Here is a 24,709-nt window from a genome sequence, read left to right as displayed (position 1 = left end):
TGCATGAACACACACACACACATTTCTAAAGTAACACAAACACGCCACACACACACACACATTGTCAAAGCAACTCTTTGTAAACTTTGGTGTCCCTGATTTGTGCTTCTGTAGAACTACAGCTGATATTTAATATGACCAAGTAAGTAATGATGGTGGTCTTTGACTTTGACTTCACTTGAATTAAGACTTATTCTTAGTCATATTCTTCACAGCAGTCAACACTCACATTTTCTAAGTCCAGGTTTCATTGTGTTCTCTCCACCATGTTCCACACTGTAGCGGTAAGCAGAAGAACAGACAGTCATTGAGGGATACACCTGAACTCTCACACACACACACACACACACACACACACACACACACACACACACACACACACACACACACACACACACACACACACACACACACACACAGTATATACATTTGTCCAAGTGTGTGTGTGTGTGTGTGTGTCCACTGTGTGTGTGTGTCCAGTGTGTGTGTGTACAGTGTGTGTGTGTGTGTGTGTGTCCAATGTTTGTGTGTGTGTGTGTGTTTCCAGTGTGTGTGTGTGTGTATGTGTCCAGTGTGTGTGTGTGTGTGTGTGTGTCTGTGTGTGTATGTGTGTGTGTGTTTCCTTTTTGTGTCTCTGGGACCAGTGTGTGTGTGTGTGTGTGTGTGTGTGTGTGTCCAGTTTGTGTGTGTATGTGTGTCAGGTGTGTGTGTGTCCAGTGTGTGTGTGTGTGTGTGTCCAGTGTGTGTGTGTGAGTCCAGTGTGTGTCCAGTGTGTTTGTGTATGTGTCCAGTGTGTGTGTGTGTGTGTGTAGGTGTTTGTCCAGTGTGCGTGTGTGTCCAGTGCGTGTGTGTGTGCCCAGTGTGTGTGTGTGTCCAGTCTGTGTGTGTGTCCAGTGCGTGTGTCTAGTGTTTGTGAGTGTGTCTGTGTATCCATTGTGTGTGAGTGTGTGTGTGTGTGTCCAGTGTGTGTGTGTGGGTCCAGTGTGTGTTTGTGTGTGTCTGTGTCCAGTGTGTGTGTGTGTGTGTGTCTGTGTGTGTATGTGTGTGTGTGTGTGTCTGTGTGTGTGTGTGTGTGTGTATGTGTGTGTGTGTTTCCTTTTTGTGTGTCTGGGACCAGTGTGTGTGTGTGTGTTTGTGTGTGTGTTTGTGTGTGTCCAGTTTGTGTGTGTATGTGTGTCAAGTGTGTGTGTGTCCAGTGTGTGTGTGTGTGTGTGTCCAGTGTGTGTGTGTGAGTCCAGTGTGTGTCCAGTGTGTTTGTGTGTGTGTCCAGTGTGTGTGTGTCCTGTGTGTGTGTGTAGGTGTTTGTCCAGTGTGCGTGTGTTTCCAGTGTGTGTGTGTGTGCCCAGTGTGTGTGTGCCCAGTCTGTGTGTGTGTCCAGTGCGTGTGTGTGTGTGTATTTGTGTGTGTGTTTCCTTTTTGTGTGTCTGGGACCAGTGTGTGTGTGTGTGTCTGTATGTGTGTCAAGTGTGTGTGTGTCCAGTGTGTGTGTGTGTGTGTGTCCTTTGTTTGTATGTGTCCATTGTGTGCGTGCGTGTCCAGTTTGTGTGTGTGTGTCCAGTGTGTGTGTGTGTGTGTGTGTGTGTGTGTGTGAGTCCAGTGTGTATGTGTGTGTCCAGTGTGTGTGTGTGTGAGTCCAGTGTGTGTCCAGTGTGTTTGTGTGTGTGTCCAGTGTGTGTGTGTCCTGTGTGTGTGTGTAGGTGTGTGTGTGTTTGTCCAGTGTGCGTGTGTGTCCAGTGTGTGTGTGCGTGTGTGTGTGCCCAGTGTGTGTGTTTGTCCAGTGTGTGTATGAGTGTGTCCTGTGTGTGTGTGTCCATTGTGTGTGTGTGTGTCCACTCTGTGTGTGTCCAGTGTGTGTGTGTGTGTCTGTCCACTGTGTGTCCAGTGTGTTTGTGTGTGTGTGTGTCCACTCTGTGTGTGTGTGTGTGTGTCCAGTGTGTGAGTGTGTGTGTGTCCAGTGTGTATCCAGTGTGTTTGTGTGTCCATTGTGTGTGTGTGTGTGTGTGTGTATCCAGTTTGTGTGTTTGTCCTGTGTGGACACACACTGGACACACAAACACACCTGGATACACACTGGACACACACACCTCACACACTGGACACACAAACACACACACACACTCACGCACTGGACACACACACACTCACACACACACACTCACACTAACACTAACACACACACACACGCACTGGACACACACACACACACACACACACTGGACACACACACACACACGCACCGGACACACACATACACACACACACACTGGACACACACACAAACACACTGGACACACACTGGACTCACACACACTAACACACACACACTGGACAAACACACACACACTGGACACACACACATGCTGGACACACACACACACTGGACACACACACACACTGGACACACACACACTGAACACACACACACACACACACACACACACAGTCTTTATATAACTTAGTCCAAGTGGTGGTCAGAATGTTTGTCTTAACTAGCCTGATAACTCCAACATGTCTGATATGAACATTGACATAAACCCTCTACATACTTGAGTTTCTCCAGTCTGCAGTGTGGATCCTCCAGTCCAGCAGAGAGCAGTCTGACTCCTGAGTCTCCTGGGTGATTGTTACTCAGGTCCAGCTCTCTCAGGTGTGAGGGGTTTGACTTCAGAGCTGAGACCAGAGAAGCACAGCCTTCCTCTGTGACTAGACAGCCTGACAGCCTGCAAAGAGTCAAATCATATTAAAACCACACTGCTATTCTTTGGTGGTCAAAATAGTGGCAGTATCTTTTTTCTACATATTAAGATATACCAGTGTCCTGAAACCGGCCACATCTATTCATAAATTAATGTATCATTATTAGAAATTATCATAATATTGCTTGTAGAGAGAAATATGTATAGTACACATATTTGAGTAGACTGACCAGACCAGTTTAAAAGCAGTATCAGTCAAAAGACAGACAGTGAGGTATCAGATTTAGATTGTATTGAGTATACAGTCCACACCATCTCTATTTTGACAGTGAAGCCAACATTTTAAATGTGGCTCTATACTCCACCATTTTGGATTAGAGATCAAATGTTTCATATGAGGTGACAGTATATAATGTCACCTTTTATTTGAGGGTATTTTAACACATATCTGTTTCACCGTTTAGAAATGAAAGCACTTTATGTATCTAGTCCCCCTATTTGAAGATGTCATAAGTATTCTGACCAATTCACTTATAGTGTATTAAAGTAGCCAAAAGTTTAGTATTTGGTCTCAAACTTGTTGGTTGCATTTGCAGTTTGTTTTGGTTGTGTTTTGGGTTATGTTTTGTCCAATAGTAACTGAATGGTGGATGATGACTGGAGTAATTTTCTGTCTAAGTGAGTAGATAACATGTTTCTAAACACTACTAAATTAATCCTGATGATGCCTTGATTAAGAAAAATCATGAATGAATCATGAATAATAATGAGTGAGAAAGTTACAGAGGCTACAACAAAACATGCTAACCTCTCACCATTACCAATAACAGAGGGGGTATGATCCTTGTTCCTCTGTAACTTTCTCATTCATCATCATTCATGATTCATTCATGATTATTCATAATCATGGTAGCATCCACATGAATGTAGAAGTGTTCAGAAACATCTTCTATTCTTACTGACAATACAAGTGAAGTGAATCCAAAATGACAGGACATTATTCACCATTCAGTTTCTATTGGGAAAAACATCATCCAAAAACACAACCAAGTCAAACTGCAAATGTATTCAACAAGTTTGTAGAATCACAAGCTTGATGTAATCACTGCAGGTAAGGAATATGGGACCAAATACTAAACTTATGACTACTTTAATACAATATAAGTGAATATGTCCAAATTATTAAGACTTTTTCAAATGGGAGAACTAGATACATAAAGTGCTTTCATTTCTAAACAGTGACACAGATATGTATGAAAATACTCTCAAATAAAAGGTGACATTCTGTACTGTTGCCTAATATGAAACATTATATCTCAAATCCAAAATGCTGGAGCATAGCGCCAAATTTAAAACTGTAAGCTTCACTGTCCAAACACATATGGTGTGGACTATGTGTGCCTGGTAAACACATGTGGATCTGGTGAACAGTTATCACTTGTTGACCAACTACAGGAATACTGACCTCAGAGTCTCCAGTTTACAGTGGGGATTCCCCAGTCCAGCAGAGAGCAGCTCCACTCCTGAATCCTTCAGGTCATTGTTACTCAGATCCAGCTCTCAGGTGTGAGGGGTTTGACTTCAGAGCTGAGACCAGAGAAGCACAGCCTTCCTCTGTGACTAGACAGCCTGACAGCCTGCAAAGAGTCAAATCATATTAAAAACCACACTGCTATTCTTTGGTGGTGAAAATAGTGGCAGTATATTTTTTTCTACATATTAAGATATATCAGCGTCCTGAAACCTGCCATATCTATTCATAAATGAATGTATCATTATTAGAAATTAGAAATTATCAAAGTATTGCTTGTAGATAGAAAAATGCATATTACAAATATTTGAGTAGACTGACCAGAGCAGTTTAAAAAGCAGTATCAGTCCAAAAAAAAAAAAAAAAGTCAAACGTATTCTGACCATTTCACTTATAGTGTATTAAAGTAGTCAAAAGTTGAGTATTTGGTCCAAACTCGTTGGTTGCATTTGCAGTTTGTTTTGGTTGTGTTTTGGGTTATGTTTTGCCCGATAGTAACTGAATGGTGGATGATGACTGGAGTAATTTTCTGTCTAAGTGAGTAGATAACATGTTTCTAAACATTACTAAATGAATCCTAATGATGCCATGATTAAGAAAAATCATGAATGAATCATGAATAATAATGAGTGAGAAAGTTACAGAGGCTACAACAAAACATGCTAACCTCTCACCATTACCAATAACAGAGGGGGTATGATCCTTGTTCCTCTGTAACTTTCTCATTCATCATCATTCACGATTATTCATGATTATTCATAATCATAGTAGCATCCACATGAATGTAGACGTGTTCAGAAACATCTTCTATTCTTACTGACAATACAAGTGAAGTGACTCCAAAATGACAGGACATTATTCACCATTCAGTTTCTATTGGGAAAAACATCATCCAAAACACAACCAAGACAAACTGCAAATGCATTCAACAAGTTTGTAGAATCACAAGCTTGATGTAATCACTGCAGGTAAGGAATATGGGACCAAATACTAAACTTATGATTACTTTAGTACAATATAAGAGAATGTGTCCAAATTATTACGACTTTTTCAAATGGGGAGAACTAGATACATACAGTGCTTTCATTTCTAAACAGTATCACAGATATGTATGAATATCCTCAAATAAAAGGTGACATTATATACTGTCACTTAATATGAAACATTCTATCTCAAATCCAAAATGCTGGAGCATAGCACCAAATGTAAAACTGTAAACTTCACTGTCCAAGCACATATGGTGTGGACTATGTGTGCCTGGTAAACACATGTGGATCTGGTGAACAGTTATCACTTGTTGACCAACTACAGGAATACTGACCTCAGAGTCTCCAGTTTACAGTGGGGATTCCCCAGTCCAGCAGAGAGCAGCTTCACTCCTGAATCCTTCAGGTCATTGTTACTCAGGTCCAGCTCTCTCAGGTGTGAGGGGTTTGACTTCAGAGCTGAGACCAGAGAAGCACAGCCTTCCTCTGTGACTAGACAGCCTGACAGCCTGCAAAGAGTCAAATCATATTTAAACCACACTGCTATTCATTGGTGGTTAAAATAGTGGCAGTATATTTTTTTCAACATATTCAGATATATCAGTGTCCTGAAACCTGCCATATCTATTCATAAATGAATGTTTCATTATTAGAAATGACAAATTATCAAAGTATTGCTTGTAGATAGAAAAATGCATATTACAAATATTTGAGTAGACTGACCAGACCAGTTTAAAAAGCAGTATCAGTCAAAAGACAGACAGTGAGGTATCAGATTTAGATTGTATTGAGTATACAGTCCACACCATATCTATTTTGACAGTGAAACTGACATTTTAAATGTGACTCTTTACTCCAGCATTTTGGATTTGAGATCAAATGTTTCATATGAGGTGACAGTATATAATGTCACCTTTTATTTGAGGGTATTTTAATACATATCTGTTTCACCGTTTAGAAATGAAAGCACTTTATGTATCTAGTCCCCCCATTTGAAGAAGTCATAAGTATTCTGACCATTTGACTTATAATTCATTAAAGCAGACAAAAGTTGAGTATTTGGTTGTAAACTCGTTGGTTGCATTTGCAGTTTGTTTTGGTTGTGTTTTGGGTTATGTTTTGCCCGATAGTAACTGAATGGTGGATGATGACTGGAGTAATTTTCTGTCTAAGTGAGTAGATAACATGTTTCTAAACACTACTAAATTAATCCTGATGATGCCATGATTAAGAAAAATCATGAATGAATCATGAATAATAATGAGTGAGAAAGTTACAGAGGCTACAACAAAACATGCTAACCTCTCACCATTACCAATAACAGAGGGGGTATGATCCTTGTTCCTCTGTAACTTTCTCATTCATCATCATTCACGATTCATTCATGATTATTCATAATCATGGTAGCATCCACATGAATGTAGAAGTGTTCAGAAACATCTTCTATTCTTACTGACTATACAAGTGAAGTGACTCCAAAATGACAGGACATTATTCACCATTCAGTTTCTATTGGGAAAAACATCATCCAAAACACAACCAAGACAAACTGCAAATGTATTCAACACGTTTGTAGAATCACAAGCTTGATGTAATCACTGCAGGTAAGGAATATGGGACCAAATACTAAACTTATGACTAAATGAATTTGTCCAAATAATTAAGACTTTTTCAAATGGGAGAAATAGACACATAAAGTGCTTTCATTTCTAAACAGTAAAACAGGTATGTATGAAAATACCCTCAAATAAAAATTTACATTCTGTACTGTCACCTAACATGAAACAATTTCAAATCCAAAATGCTGGAGCATAGCACCAAATGTAAAACTGTAAGCTTCACTGTCCAAACACATATGATGTGGACTATGTGTGCCTGGTAAACACATGTGGATCTGGTGAACAGTTATCACTTGTTGACCAACTACAGGAATACTGACCTCAGAGTCTCCAGTTTACAGTGGGGATTCCCCAGTCCAGCAGAGAGCAGCTTCACTCCTGAATCCTTCAGGTCATTGTTACTCAGATCCAGCTCTCTCAGGTTTGAGGGGTTTGAACTGAGAACTGAGGCCAACACTTCACAGGATGTGTCTGTGAGTTTACAGCCAGTGAGTCTGTCAACAGAGTAAATACCATGAGGGACAGGTTGTATTAAAATGTTACATTTAGCTTTTCCTGCTTACAGTTACCCCTGCACTAATAATGTGAACACTGTGTATAGATGTCTCAATGCTACAACTTTTCTGATCCGTTTGTATTACAGTTTGTTTAAGACTTTTCAGCTAATAGAAAGTTTAGTCAGCCAATGAAAATGTTGTTGTTCTTACATACAGTAAAGTTTGGTCTGAGGGATAGTCACATGAGTACTTACAGAGCCAGTCAGCCAATAAAAATGCTGCTGTAACTACAATTTATTTTGGTGTGGGATATTTCCATGAATACTTACAGAGCTTTCCTGCAGCCTCTCACAGCTGGGAGCAGTCTCCTACGACCCTCCTCTGATGTCTTGTATACCTTCGGGTCAAACACATCCAGAACCTCCTCTGATATCTGTAGCATGTAGGCCAGTGCTGAACACTGAGAAAGTGTGAGGTTTTTGGATCTCTTCTCTGACCTCAAGTACGCTTGATTTCCTCCTGTACTGAATGGTCTTTCATCTCTATCAGACAGTGGAAGAGATTAATGCACCTCTCAGGGGAGATGTTCTTCCTCTGCATCACCTTAAGGGATCGGATTGTTTTCTGGACGCTGTCTGGACTGCTTTCTGTCTGTGTCACCAGACCTCGTAGGAGTTTCTGATTGGACTCCAGTGACATGCCATGAAGGAAGCGGACAAAGAGGTCCAGGTGTCCGTTCTTGCTCTCCAAGGCTTTATCCACGGTACTCTTCAGCAGCTCATGCAAGGTTAGCTCTTCAGATGCAGCTCTAGACTTTCTCTTGAGGAAGGGCTTCAGTGCATCCATGTTCTTGGTTGTGTAACAATGGTACATGTAGACAGCTGAGAGAAACTCCTGAATGCTCAGATGAACAAAGCAGTACACCACTCTCTGAAATAACACAGACTCTTCTTTAAAGATTTGTGTGCACACTCCTGAGTACACTGAGGCTTCTTTGACATCAATGCCACACTCTTTCAGGTCTTCTTCATAGAACATGAGATTACCCCTTCTCCAGATTTTCAAACGCCAGCTTCCCCAGCTTCAGAAGAATTTCCTTATCTGACTCCATGAGCTCCTGTTGATCCATCTCATCTCTTCCATGATACTTCTGGTTCTTCTGGCTGGTCTGAATGAGCAGGAAGTTTATTGACATCTCAGTCAGAGTCGTGGGCATCTCTCTCCTCTTGTCTGTACTCAACATGTGTTCAAGGACTACAGCAGAAATCCAACAGAAGACTGGCATGTGGCACATGATGTGGAGGCTCCTTGATGTCTTTATGTGTGAGATGATTCTGCTGGCCAGGTCCTCATCACTGAATCTCTTCCCTGAAGTACTCCTCCTTCTGTGGGTCATTGAACCCTCGTACCTCTGTCACCTGGTCAACACACTTAGGGGGGATCTGATTGGTTGCTGCTGGTCGGGAGGTTATCCATAGGAGAGCAGAGGGGAAGCAGATTCCCCTTGATGAGGTTTGTCAGCAGAACATCGACAGACGATGTCTGGGTGACATCAGACACCTTTTCATTGTGCTGGAAATCCAATGGAAGTCTGCTTTCATCCAAACCATCAAAGATGAACATAGCTTTACAGGCAGTGAGTTTCTTTGCATTGCCTATGTCTAGTTCTGTGTGGAAGCCATTTAAAAGTCTGAGAAGACTGTACTGGAGATCTTTAATCAAGTTCAGCTCCCGGAAAGGAAGCACAAATATGATATCCACATCTTGGTTCGCCTTCTCTTCAGCCCAGTCTAGGATGAACTTCTGCACAGAGACTGTTTTTCCGATGCCAGCGATGCCCTTCGTCAGCACAGTTCTGATGCTTCTCTCTTGGCCTGGTAAGGGTTTAAAGATGTCATTGCAGTGGATTGCTGTGTCATGTGAGGTTGGTGTCCTGGATGCTGTCTCTAGCTGCCACACCTCATGTTCATTGTTAACCCCCTTCACTCTCTCCCTCTGTGATGTAGAGCTCTGTGTAAATCCTGTTGAGGGGAGTTTGGTTCCCTGCTTTTTCCATACCTTCAATCACACATTCATACCTCCTTTTCAGACTGTCTTTATGGTTTACTATAGCTCTCTGCAGGCTGTCATCCACTACAAGGGAAGAGGAAAAATGATGTGTATCAGAAACATTCATTGACAGGATGAAAAGTGGGCCTTCCACAACTACAGTAACTTCTATTACCTCATAATATTGTAGTTAACTACTGTAAATCATATTAAGGTATTGACTTGGCCCACGTGTGCAAGTGGTCTTACTGTTTTCAGAGCCTCTTGTTTTATTGGGTTGACTCAGCTGCTGTAGTACAGGCCGTGTTCTGGATCTCTTTCTACACTGAGGACAGTCATAGTCTCCTGAAGGAGCAGGTTTCTCCCAGTATCTGGTGATGCACTGTCTGCAGAACCTGTGTCCACAGGTGATAGAGACTGGATCCCTCAGCACCTGCTGACACACTGCACACCTGGACTGATCCTCTGGCAGAGTAGACCATCCACTACAGAGATAAAGGAGAGAGAAATTGTAGATGTTAATACTGATCCTTTAACAGAGTAGACCTTCCACTATAGAGATAAAGGAGAGAGAGAGAGAGATTGTAGATGTTAATACTGATCCTTTAACAGAGTAGACCATCCACTACAGAGATAAAGGAGAGAGAGATTGTAGATGTTAATACTGATCCTTTAACAGAGTAGACCATCCACTACAGAGATAAAGGAGAGAGAGAGAGATTGTAGATGTTAATACTGATCCTCTAACAGAGTAGACCTTCCACTACAGAGATAAAGGAGAGAGAGAGATTGTAGATGTTAATACTGATCCTCTAACAGAGTAGACCTTCCACTACAGAGATAAAGGAGAGAGAGATTGTAGGTGTTAATACTGATCCTTTAACAGAGTAGACCATCCACTACAGAGATAAAGGAGAGAGAGATTGTAGATGTTAATACTGATCCTTTAACAGAGTAGACCTTCCACTACAGCGATAAAGGAGAGAGAGATTGTAGATGTTAATACTGATCCTCTAACAGAGTAGACCATCCACTACAGAGATAAAGGAGAGAGAGAGATTGTAGATGTTAATACTGATCCTTTAACAGAGTAGACCATCCACTACAGAGATAAAGGAGAGAGAGATTGTAGATGTTAATACTGATCCTCTAATAGAGTAGACCATCCACTACAGAGATAAAGGAGAGAGAGAGATTGTAGATGTTAATACTGATCCTCTAACAGAGTAGAACATCCACTACAGAGATAAAGGAGAGAGAGATTGTAGATGTTAATACTGATCCTCTGGCAGAGTAGACCTTCCACTACAGAGATAAAGGAGAGAGAGATTGTAGATGTTAATACTGATCCTCTGGCAGAACAGACAGACAGACAGACACAGAAAAAGAGAGAGAGAGAGAGAGAGAGAGAGAGAGAGAGAGAGAGAGAGATTGTAGATGTTAATACTGATCCTCTAACAGAGTAGACCATCCACTACAGAGATAAAGGAGAGAGAGAGATTGTAGATGTTAATACTGATCCTCTAACAGAGTAGACCTTCCACTACAGAGATAAAGGAGAGAGAGATTGTAGATGTTAATACTGATCCACTAACAGAGTAGAACATCCACTACAGAGATAAAGGAGAGAGAGATTGTAGATGTTAATACTGATCCTCTAACAGAGTAGACCTTCCACTACAGAGATAAAGGAGAGAGAGATTGTAGATGTTAATACTGATCCTTTAACAGAGTAGACCATCCACTTCAGAGATAAAGGAGAGAGAGATTGTAGATGTTAATACTGATCCTTTAACAGAGTAGACCATCCACTACAGAGATAAAGGAGAGAGAGATTGTAGATGTTAATACTGATCCTCTAACAGAGTAGACCTTCCACTACAGAGATAAAGGAGAGAGAGATTGTAGATGTTAATACTGATCCTCTAACAGAGTAGACCATCCACTACAGAGATACAGGAGAGAGAGAGAGAGAGATTGTAGATGTTAATACTGATCCTCTGGCAGAGTAGACCATCCACTACAGAGATAAAGGAGAGAGAGATTGTAGATGTTAATACTGATCCTCTAACAGAGTAGACCATCCACTACAGAGATAAAGGAGAGAGAGATTGTAGATGTTAATACTGATCCTTTAACAGAGTAGACCTTCCACTACAGCGATAAAGGAGAGAGAGATTGTAGATGTTAATACTGATCCTCTAACAGAGTAGACCATCCACTACAGAGATAAAGGAGAGAGAGAGATTGTAGATGTTAATACTGATCCTTTAACAGAGTAGACCTTCCACTACAGAGATAAAGGAGAGAGAGATTGTAGATGTTAATACTGATCCTCTGGCAGAGTAGACCATCCACTACAGAGATAAAGGAGAGAGAGAGAGATTGTAGATGTTAATACTGATCCTTTAACAGAGTAGACCATCCACTACAGAGATAAAGGAGAGAGAGAGATTGTAGATGTTAATACTGATCCTCTAATAGAGTAGACCATCCACTACAGAGATAAAGGAGAGAGAGAGATTGTAGATGTTAATACTGATCCTCTAACAGAGTAGACCATCCACTACAGATATAAAGAAGAGAGAGAGATTGTAGATGTTAATACTGATCCTCTAACAGAGTAGACCATCCACTACAGAGATAAAGGAGAGAGAGAGATTGTAGATGTTAATACTGATCCTCTAACAGAGTAGACCATCCACTACAGAGATAAAGGAGAGAGAGATTGTAGATGTTAATACTGATCCTTTAACAGAGTAGACCATCCACTTCAGAGATAAAGGAGAGAGAGATTGTAGATGTTAATACTGATCCTTTAACAGAGTAGACCATCCACTACAGAGATAAAGGAGAGAGAGATTGTAGATGTTAATACTGATCCTCTAACAGAGTAGACCTTCCACTACAGAGATAAAGGAGAGAGAGATTGTAGATGTTAATACTGATCCTCTAACAGAGTAGACCATCCACTACAGAGATACAGGAGAGAGAGAGAGATTGTAGATGTTAATACTGATCCTCTGGCAGAGTAGACCATCCACTACAGAGATAAAGGAGAGAGAGATTGTAGATGTTAATACTGATCCTCTAACAGAGTAGACCATCCACTACAGAGATAAAGGAGAGAGAGATTGTAGATGTTAATACTGATCCTCTAACAGAGTAGACCATCCACTACAGAGATACAGGAGAGAGAGAGAGAGATTGTAGATGTTAATAATGATCCTCTGGCAGAGTAGACCATCCACTACAGAGATAAAGGAGAGAGAGATTGTAGATGTTAATACTGATCCTCTAACAGAGTAGACCATCCACTACAGAGATAAAGGAGAGAGAGATTGTAGATGTTAATACTGATCCTTTAACAGAGTAGACCTTCCACTACAGCGATAAAGGAGAGAGAGATTGTAGATGTTAATACTGATCCTCTAACAGAGTAGACCATCCACTACAGAGATAAAGGAGAGAGAGAGATTGTAGATGTTAATACTGATCCTTTAACAGAATAGACCTTCCACTACAGAGATAAAGGAGAGAGAGATTGTAGATGTTAATACTGATCCTCTGGCAGAGTAGACCATCCACTACAGAGATAAAGGAGAGAGAGAGAGATTGTAGATGTTAATACTGATCCTTTAACAGAGTAGACCATCCACTACAGAGATAAAGGAGAGAGAGATTGTAGATGTTAATACTGATCCTCTAATAGAGTAGACCATCCACTACAGAGATAAAGGAGAGAGAGAGATTGTAGATGTTAATACTGATCCTCTAACAGAGTAGACCATCCACTACAGAGATAAAGAAGAGAGAGAGATTGTAGATGTTAATACTGATCCTCTAACAGAGTAGACCATCCACTACAGAGATAAAGGAGAGAGAGAGATTGTAGATGTTAATACTGATCCTCTAACAGAGTATACCATCCACTACAGAGATAAAGGAGAGAGAGATTGTAGATGTTAATACTGATCCTTTAACAGAGTAGACCATCCACTTCAGAGATAAAGGAGAGAGAGATTGTAGATGTTAATACTGATCCTTTAACAGAGTAGACCATCCACTACAGAGATAAAGGAGAGAGAGATTGTAGATGTTAATACTGATCCTCTAACAGAGTAGACCTTCCACTACAGAGATAAAGGAGAGAGAGATTGTAGATGTTAATACTGATCCTCTAACAGAGTAGACCATCCACTACAGAGATACAGGAGAGAGAGAGAGATTGTAGATGTTAATACTGATCCTCTGGCAGAGTAGACCATCCACTACAGAGATAAAGGAGAGAGAGATTGTAGATGTTAATACTGATCCTCTAACAGAGTAGACCATCCACTACAGAGATAAAGGAGAGAGAGATTGTAGATGTTAATACTGATCCTTTAACAGAGTAGACCATCCACTACAGAGATAAAGGAGAGAGAGAGATTGTAGATGTTAATACTGATCCTCTAACAGAGTAGACCTTCCACTACAACGATAAAGGAGAGAGAGATTGTAGATGTTAATACTGATCCTCTAACAGAGTAGACCATCCACTACAGAGATAAAGGAGAGAGAGAGATTGTAGATGTTAATACTGATCCTCTAACAGAGTAGACCATCCACTACAGAGATAAAGGAGAGAGAGAGATTGTAGATGTTAATACTGATCCTCTAACAGAGTAGACCTTCCACTACAGAGATAAAGGAGAGAGAGAGATTGTAGATGTTAATACTGATCCTCTGGCAGAGTAGACCATCCACTACAGAGATAAAGGAGAGAGAGATTGTAGATGTTAATACTGATCCTCTAACAGAGTAGACCTTCCACTACAGAGATAAAGGAGAGAGAGATTGTAGATGTTAATACTGATCCTTTAACAGAGTAGACCTTCCACTACAGAGATAAAGAAGAGAGAGATTGTAGATGTTAATACTGATCCTTTAACAGAGTAGACCTTCCACTACAGAGATAAAGGAGAGAGAGATTGTAGATGTTAATACTGATCCTTTAACAGAGTAGATCATCCACTACGGAGATAAAGGAGAGAGAGATTGTAGATGTTAATACTGATCCTCTAACAGAGTAGACCATCCACTACAGAGATAAAGGAGAGAGAGAGATTGTAGATGTTAATACTGTTCATAGACAGACAGCTGGGAACAGAATACTCTGCTCTCTGAGTGTGGTAGTAGCCTCTGGAATGGATAACATGTCCACAGTGGTATTACTAAACTATATGACCTCAGAAGGTTGTAGAAACATGTCCACAGTGGTATTACTAAACTATATGAACTCAGAAGGTTGTAGAAACATGTCCACAGTGGTATTACTAAACTATATGAACTCAGAAGGTTGTAGAAACATGTCCACAGTGGTATTACTAAACTATATGAACTCAGAAGGTTGTAGAAACATGTCCACAGTGGTATTACTAAACTATATGAACTCAGGTTGTAGAAACATGTCCACAGTGGTATTACTAAACTATATGAACTCAGAAGGTTGCAGAAACATGTCCACAGTGGTATTACTAAACTATATGAACTCAGAAGGTTGTAGAAACATGTCCACAGTGGTATTACTAAACTATATGAACTCAGGTAGTAGAAACATGTCCACAGTGGTATTACTAAACTATATGACCAAAATAAACCACTATGAAACAACATGTTAAAATATACACTGATTGGACAAAACACACAAAGCCCCCTCCTGCTTTACAGTTTCTACTCAGATACACAAAATACATATTTGTTCTCCACTTCAATAGTAATATAAAACATTCTACCAGTAACTTACCTAGGGTCAAAGGTCACTGGTCCATCACTAAAATGTATAGGTTGATCCATAGAGAAGTCACTCTTCATGGACAGATGACTGGGTACTGGAGAGACTGATCTCAGAAGTTTGGTTGGAGATTCTGGAAAACATAATAAATCACCATGAAACTACATTATAAAATATATCAAAACTATATTTCAATAGATAAAATACATTACATGAAGCAATAAAATATATGCCATTACATAAAGCAAAAAAACATACACTGAGTATACAAAACATTAAGAACACCTTCCTAATATTGAGTTGCACCTCCCTCTCTTTTGCCCTCAGAACAGCCTCAACTCGTCGGGGCATGGACTCTACAAGGTGTCGAAAGCGTCCCACAGGGATGCTGGCCCATGTTGACGCCAATGCGTCCCACAGTTGTGTCAAAATGGCTGGATGTCCTTTGGGTAGAGGACCATTCTTGATACACACAGGAAACGTTTGAGCTTTAACAACCCAGCAGCGTTGCAGTTCTTGACAAAAACCTGTGTGCCTGGTACCTACTACCATACCCCGTTCAAATGCACTTAAATATTTTGTCTTGCCTATTCACCATCTGAATGGCACATTTACACAATCCATGTCTCAATTGTCTCAAGGCTTAAAAATCATTCATTAACCTGTCTCCTCCCCTTCATCTACACTGATTGAAGTTTATTTAACAAGTTACATAAATAAGAGATCATATCTTTCACCTGGATTCATCTCATCAATCTATGTCATGGAAAAAGCAGGTGTTCATAATGTTTTGTACACTCAGTGTATTAAAATATATGACATAAACAACTAATTATAAGCAGATGCTTTACAGTATATACTCAGATACACAAAATACATCTGGCTTCAGATCTAGAAGATTCTCCTCTTCAATAGTAATATCATCAACTCTGACCAGTAACTTACCTAGGGTCAAAGGTCACTGGTCCATCACTAAAATCTATAGGATGATGCATAGAGAAGTCACTCTTCATGGACAGATGACTGGGTACTGGAGAGACTGATCTCCGAATTTGGTTGGAGATTCTGGAAAACATAAATCCCCATGAAACTACATTATAAAATATATCAAAACTATATTTCAATAGATAAAATACATTACATGAAGCAATAAAATATATGCCATTACATAAAGCAAAAAACATACACTGAGTATACAAAACATTAAGAACACCTTCCTAATATTGAGTTGCACCTCCCATCTCTTTTGCCCTCAGAACAGCCTCAACTCGTCGGGGCATGGACTCTACAAGGTGTCGAAAGCGTCCCACAGGGATGCTGGCCCATGTTGACTCCAATGCTTCCCACAGTTGGGTCAAAATGGCTGGATGTCCTTTGGGTAGAGGACCATTCTTGATACACACAGGAAACTTTTGAGCGTGAACAACCCAGCAGCGTTGCAGTTCTTGACAAAAACCTGTGTGCCTGGTACCTACTACCATACCCCGTTCAAAGGCACTTAAATATTTTGTCTTGCCTATTCACCATCTGAATGGCACATTTACACAATCCATGTCTCAATTGTCTCAAGGCTTAAAAATCATTCTTTAACTTGTCTCCTCCTCTTCATCTACACTGATTGAAGTTGATTTAACAAGTTACATAAATAAGAGATCATATCTTTCACCTGGATTCACCTTATCAATCTATGTCACGGAAAAAGCAGGTGTTCATAATGTTTTGTACACTCAGTGTATTAAAATATATGACATAAACAACTAATTATAAGCAGATGCTTTACAGTATATACTCAGATACACAACATACATCTGGTTTCAGATCTAGAATATTCTCATCTTCAATAGTAATATCATCAACTCTGACCAGTAACTTACCTAGGGTCAAAGGTCACTGGTCCATCACTAAAATGTATAGGTTGATCCATAGAGAAGTCACTCTTCATGGACAGATGACTGGGTACTGGAGAGACTGATCTCAGAGTTTGGTTGGAGATTCTGGAAAACATAATAAATCACCATGAAACTACATTATAAAATATATCAAAACTATATTTCAATAGATAAAATACATTACATGAAGCAATAAAACATATGCCATTACATAAAGCAACAAACATACACTGAGTATACAAAACATTAAGAACACCTTACAAATATTGAGTTGCACCTCCCCTCTCTTTTGCCCTCAGAACAGCCTCAACTCGTCGGGGCATGGACTCTACAAGGTGTCGAGCGTCCCCACAGGGATGCTGGCCCATGTTGACTCCAATGCGTCCCACAGTTGGGTCAAAATGGCTGGATGTCCTTTGGGTGGTGGACCATTCTTGATACACACAGGAAACTTTTGAGCGTGAACAACCCAGCAGCGTTGCAGTTCTTGACAAAAACCTGTGTGCCTGGTACCTACTACCATACCCGTTCAAAGACACGTAAATATTTTGTCTTGCCTATTCACCATCTGAATGGCACATTTACACAATCCATGTCTCAATTGTCTCAAGGCTTAAAAATCATTCATTAACCTGTCTCCTCCCCTTCATCTACACTGATTGAAGTTGATTTAACAAGTTACATAAATAAGAGATCATATCTTTCACCTGGATTCACCTTATCAATCTATGTCATGGAAAAAGCATGTGTTCATAATGTTTTGTACACTCAGTGTACATAAAGCATTAAAATATATGCCATTACATAAAGCATTAAATTATGTGACATTACACAAAGCATTTAAATATATGTCATTACATAAAGCAACAAACAAACAGTGTAAAAACATTAAGAACACCCTCCTAATATTGAGCCTCCTGATTCACTTCCTCATCTCAGTTCCACTTTAATCCTTAAGAGTCTATTCATGCACATCCTTTATAATATGTCCATATATAGTTATAATCTGTTCTAGGAACATCTACCCAAAATATTACACCCTTCTTTATTACTTCACCAAACAGACACTACATTATCAAAAGTATGTGGACACCTGCTGGTCCAACATCTCATTACACCTGCTGGTCCAACATCTCATTACACCTGCTGGTCCAACATCTCATTACACCTGCTGGTTCAACATCTCATTACACCTGCTGGTCCAACATCTCATTACACCTGCTGGTCCAACATCTCATTACACCTGCTGGTCCAACATCTCATTACACCTGCTGGTCCAACATCTCATTACACCTGCTGGTCCAACATCTCATTACACCTGCTGGTCCAACATCTCATTACACCTGCTGGTCCAACATCTCATTACACCTGCTGGTCCAACATCTCATTACACCTGCTGGTCCAACATCTCATTACACCTGCTGGTCCAACATCTCATTACACCTGCTGGTCCAACATCTCATTCCAAAATCATGGGCATTAATATGGAGTTGGTTCCCCCTTTGCTGCTATACCAGCCTCCACTCTTCTGGGAAGGCTTTCCACTAGATGTTGGAACATTGCTGCGGGGACTTGCTTCCATTCAGCAACAAGAGAATTAGTGAGGTCGGGCACTGATGTTGGGCGATTAGGCCTGGCTCGCAGTAGGCATTCCAAAGGTGTTCGATGGGGTTGAGGTCAGGGCTCTGTGCAGGCCAGTCAAGTTCTTCCAGTTCAAACCATTTCTGTATGGACCTTGCTTTGTGCACAGAATCGTCTAGAATGTCATTGTATGCGGTAGCGTTAAGATTTCCTTCACTGGAACTAAGGGGCCTAGCCCGAACCACGAAAAACAGCCCCAGACCATTATTCCTCCTCCACCAAACTTTACAGTTGGCACTATGCATTAGGGCAGGTAGGCGTTCTCCTGGCATCCGCCAAACCCAGATTGGTCCGGTCGGACTGCCAGATGGTGAAGCGTGATCAAGTGTGATCGTGTTTCCACTGCTCCAGAGTCAATGGCGGCGAGCTTGTTGGAAATGTTGCATCCTATGACCGTGCCACGTTGAAAGTCACTGTGCTCTTCAGTAAAGCCATTCTACTGCTAATGTTTGTCTATGGAGATTGCATGGCGGTGTGCTCGATTTTATACACCTGTCAGCAACGGGGTGCACTGGAAATAGCCGAATCCACTAATTTGATGGGGTGTCCACATACTTTTGTATATATAGTGTATGTGTAAAAATAAATACATATATACAGTACCAGTCAAAGGTTTGGACACACCTACTCATTTAAGGGTTTTTCTTTAATTTTTACTATTTTCTACATTGTAGAATAATAGTGAAGACATCAAAACTATGAAATAACACACATGGAATCATGTAGTAACCAAAAAAGTATTAAACAAATAAAAAAATATTTTATATTTGAGATTCTTCAAAGTAGCCACCCTTTGCCTTGATGACAGCTTTGCACAATCTTGAGCAATTTCCAAACGCCTGAAGGTACCACGTTCATCTGTACAAACAATCGTACGCAAGTATAAACACCATGGGACCATGCAGCTGTCATACCGCTCAGGAAGGGAGACGCGTCCTGTCTCCTAGAGATGAACGTACTTTTGGTGCGAAAAGTGAAAATCAATCCCAGAACAACAGCAAAGGACTTTGTGAAGATGCTGGAGGAAACGCGCGTACAAAAGTATCTATATCCACATTAAAACGAGTCCTATATCGACATAACCTGAAAGGCCGCTCAGCAAGGAAGAAGCCACTGCTCCAAAACCGCCATAAAAAAGCCAGACTACGGTTTGCATCTGCACATGGGGACGAAGATCATACTTTTTGGAGAAATGTCCTCTGGTCTGATGAAACAAAAATTGAACTGTTTGGCCATAATGACCATCGTTATGTTTGGAGGAAAAAGGGTGTTGCTTGCAAGCCAAAGAACACCATCCCAACCGTGAAGCACAGGGGTGGCAGCATTATGCTGTTGGGGTGCTTTGCTGCAGGCGGGACTGGTAGCACTTCACAAAATAGATGGCATCATGAGGAATGAAAATTATGTGGATATTTTGAAGCAACATCTCAAGACATCAGTCAGGAAGTTAAAGCTTGGTCACAAATGGGTCTTCCAAAGGGACAATGACCCCAAGCATACTTCCAAAGTTGTGGCAAAATGGCTTAAGGACAACAAAGTCAAGGTATTAGAGTGGCCATCACAAAGCCCTGACCTCAATCCTATAGAAAATTTGTGGGCAGAACTGAAAAAGCGTGTGCGAGCAAGGAGGCCTATAAACCTGACTCAGTTACACCAGCTCTGTCAGGAGGAATGGGCCAAAAATTCACCCAACTTATTGTGGGAAGCTTGTGGAAGGCTACCCGAAACGTTTGACCCAAGTTAAACAATTTAAAGGCAACACTACCAAATACTAATTGAGTGTATGTAAACTTTTGACCCACTGGGAATGTGATGAAAGACATTTCACATTCTTAAAATAAAGTGGTGATCCTAACTGACCTAAGACAGGGAATTCTTACTAGGATTAAATGTCAGGAATTGTGAAAAACTGAGTTTAAATGTAATTGGCTAAGGTGTATGTAAACTTCAGACCAACTGTAGATTGTAATATGTATTTTTCTGGCTTGTCTTCCCCAGTGATTTGACCCACGCACTCCTACTGCTTATTATGTGACTTGTTAAGCGCATTTCTACTCCTGAAACTTTTCAGGCTTGCCATAACAAAGGGGTTGAATACTTACTGATTCAAGACATTTCAGCTTTTCATTTTTAATTACATTTGTAAAGACTTCGTAAAACATAATTCCATTTTGACATTATGGGGTATTGTGTGTAGGCCAGTGACCAAATAAATCTGAATTTTATGCATTTTAAATTCAGGCTTTAACATAACAAAATGTGGAAAAAGTCAAGGGGTGTGAACACTTTCTGAAGGCACTTTATATACCTAAAATCTGGCAAATTGAGAGCTCTCCACTAAAGTTTTACAAACAATAAAAACCTTGGCGCGCCCGAAAATATTATTAAAAAGTTTGGTCCTTGGACACAGAGGGGTTAAACACTAAAGTTACCGTCCATCTAGTGAAGAGGAGAACCGGACAGAGGGATGGTAGGTAGCCAGCATCCGTCAACGAGAGAGGGAGAAGCCCTCCACGGTATTTAACAGGTGGAAGAAACAACCCGGGAGCTCCATCGGTCCACAAGAAAAGCAGGCAGCCGGTGATGATGTAGTGGTAGCTAGGATAACTAGGATGCTGCTGGTAGAGTAGCTAGCTTAGCTAGCTGTACCGACTAGCTTGGCTAACTAGCAGGTCGTTCGTCTGTCCCTCGAGGATGATGACGAATCCGGTGAACCACACAATTAACCAAGAATAGCGACTGAAAAGGATCTGGCTACACTCATACTGTCACTGACCATTACGCAAAAAGCAAATTGAACAATAAACGTCGGTGTCTCAACACTGTAACGAACTCTGTCGTTATTTCCCAACATCACCTCAGCCCACTCTGCGCGTAACTGGACAATATGCTTGGCGCCAAACCGTACGTGGACGCGGACAGTTCTGTACGGGGACGCGGACAGTTCCAGAACACGGACATGAGCACTGCCACACAATAAACTAAAAGCAGTCTTTAAAGTCATTAGTAATATTCTTTTTTTATTATGTCAAACAAAAATTATTCTTTTTTTAAAACAATATTTTGAGATCTGGGCACGTATCCACAAAGCGTCTCAGAGTAGAAAATTGGTCCTCTCTCTCCACTAACCCCTAAACAGAGATACAGCATGTTGGTTGTGGTTAACACAGTGACAACTAATTATTGAATGTACATCTGCCTCACTCTCAGAGAAATAAGTAGTACTGCTAGGTTTTACACAGTCAAATGTAACAAATAACTACATTTGTAACATCAATATAAAAAATCGTTAAAAAAAATAATTAGAATTTAGCAGATGTTTTTGTCCAGGGCCTGGTATCCCAAAAGCATCTTAAGGCTAAGTTCATCATTAGAACCTTCGTAGGCGCATTGTTAAATCTCTGAGCTGTTTCCCAAAACCATCGTTATTAACGTTGCACTTGAAAACGCTCATATTCTAACACCTGCCTCAGACCACTTGTAGAACAGCCAAGTGCGTCGTTAGATGCTTTTTTGCCCTCCACGTCACTTTATACACAGAAGATCTCCGCTAAACATAGAATCACATGGTATATCCGTCTCTCTGTGACCGCCGATAAATTCTGAACCAAGTTGACCCCAAATACAAAGTTGCAAATGTCTTTGCAATTGATGCAAACAAGCGACGTATAAAATGATGCTTCAAATGAAAACCGAGATAACTGCATTTAAATATAAACAGTAGGCTATAGTCCTATTTCAATCAAATTGAAATACATTTCATGTTCAATCAATTGAGTTCTATTTTGCTACTTGTAGACTACGGTCTGTAATTTGTCTCAATATATTTCATGATGTGTAGCCTAACATGTGCCCAATGATGTTCCAAATCTGTGATTTAGAATAAGCCGCCTCAATATTTGCAGCCGTAGGTGGTAATATCTCTCTAGGAGCTGATCTGTCATCAGTATTGTGAACTAATTATAATGTTAAGGAAAGATTTGAATGGAGAAAACTGATCCAAGAGCAGCGCTCCCTTTCTTTCGATCCTCTAAATAACGACATGCTCCAGCAACGCACTTGGCGACCGTTCTCTCTGCGTGGTGCTTGGGAAATACATGTTACATCTTCAGCCGTTGTAGGAAAGATGCATCTTGAAACACTCGGTAAGCCTAAATTCCATCGCTATCGGGAAACCGGGCCCAGAGTGACTTACAATACAGTTGCCGTATTGTAGTGTATTCAAGCTTTAAAAAGGCTTCTAGAGTTTGTAATTTCCACTTTAAAAATGTCAAACTTGATTTGCCCTAATGAGAAATGTACCGACCACAAAAAAAATGTTCATGAAATATAATAATTTATATTTCCTATTGCTGCAGGATTATTTTCCTGCTGTGAGAAACTGGGTCAAATTAAAGATATGGCATCTGAAATGCAAATCAATTTATAAAATTTTTGACATGCGTTTTTCTGGATTTTGTTGTTGTTATTCTGTCTCTCACTGTTCAAATAAACCTACCATTTAAATTATAGATTGATCATTTCTTTGTCAGTGGGCAAACATACAAAATCAGCAGGGGATCAAATACTTTTTCCCTCACTGTAGTTGGCGTAATAACTAGACTATATACAAGGAGTACCAGTACCCGAGTCAATGTGCAGGGGTACCAGGTAGTTGAGGTAATAACTAGACTTTAAACAAGGAGTACCAGTACTGAGTCAATGTGCAGGGGTACCAGGTAGTTGAGGTAATATGTACATGTAGGTAGGGGTAAAAGTGACTAGGCAATCAGGATAGAGATTACATCTCCTCATCCAGGAGTGCACACACACACACACACACACACACACACACACACACACACACACACACACACACAGGGAATGTTGTGTTAGTTTAATATTGTTTCAGGACTATGAAAATGGAAAAAGGATTAGCCTATGGATTATGAAAACAACAAAAATAAATGGTAAAATGGGAGAGGAGAAATGACTAGAGACAGTGTTGTTTAACTCACTGACCATGACCCATGAGTTCTTCTTACCTTTGTTCAGTAGAAAAGTCTCCCTCTCTAAAGTGTTCAGGTTGATCCATAGACCAGTCACTCTTCATGGACACACAGCTGGGTCCAGGGGAGGCTGGTCTCTCCTGCTTGATTGGACTTCAACACAACAGAGACAAACATTACGTCTCTCATCTACTCTGAACTCAGATGGGGAAACATAAGAGAGTTTCATTCCAAAACGCTATATATCCACTTTCAGAAATGTTGGTAAATTAGCTTTTATTGTTTAAATAAATTATTAAACCACTACAAGGCTTTATAAAGGCTTCTAAAGTGGGTCAATTCCACTTAAAGTTTCGGACTTGATTTGCCCTAATGAAAAATCGATGCCCCTTAATTATAATCCACATAAAAATGCACATTTGCTGTTGCTGCAGGATTATTTTCCTGCTGTGAGAAACTGGGTAAAATTAAGATATTGCATCTGTAAGTGCATTCATCTTAAAATATCTAGGTGAGACAACCACATATCACAGTCAAACATACAGGATACGAACAATACAATCCAGCTAAACATTGGATATAATTGGATATAAAGCGTTTTGGAAAAAAAAACTCATTTTCATGCACATCTAAAATCTAGAACATTATATTGAAGCAATCATTTCTGATGAAAAAACACAAATGTATTTTTTTTTTTGCATATAGCGTTTTGGAATATAAATTCTTAAACAATATTGTCAACTCACCCAAAGAGACTCATTTTAGAGGCAGGGCCCCCCTCCTCTCTCTCCCCAGAGAGACTCATTTTAGACCACTGACCCCTAAACAGAGATGCAGCATGTTGGTTGTGGGTAACACAGTGACAACTAATTATTGAAGGTCAATTGTTCTATTTTATTCATTATCTCTTAGAAATAAAACAGTTTACTAACAGACACATCCAAACAGTCAGATGATTTAATGCAATGACTTTTTCTAGCCCAATGACTCCGCCAAACCCACCAACAAGGCCTGAAAACTAGGCCAAAACATAGCCC

The 24,709-nt window shown here is 40.3% G+C and overlaps 1 long non-coding RNA gene and 1 pseudogene across 1 annotated transcript; both read right to left on the bottom strand.

Annotated features, from left to right (window-relative positions):
• Window positions 1-7,180: 7,180 nt before the first annotated feature.
• Window positions 7,181-8,589, bottom strand: LOC121558862 (annotated as a pseudogene).
• A 6,658-nt stretch (window positions 8,590-15,247) lies between these two features.
• LOC123483113 lies at window positions 15,248-23,724 on the bottom strand. Its single transcript, XR_006658077.1, has 3 exons — window positions 23,709-23,724; window positions 16,100-16,219; window positions 15,248-15,287 (listed from the first exon to the last, which is right to left on the bottom strand). It is a non-coding gene; the product is annotated as an uncharacterized LOC123483113 (long non-coding RNA).
• Between the last annotated feature and the right edge of the window lie 985 nt (window positions 23,725-24,709).

This window comes from Coregonus clupeaformis, unplaced genomic scaffold (assembly GCF_020615455.1).
Source record: "Coregonus clupeaformis isolate EN_2021a unplaced genomic scaffold, ASM2061545v1 scaf0031, whole genome shotgun sequence".
Lineage (NCBI taxonomy): Eukaryota > Metazoa > Chordata > Actinopteri > Salmoniformes > Salmonidae > Coregonus > Coregonus clupeaformis.
This window is presented reverse-complemented; position numbering and strand designations above follow the sequence as displayed.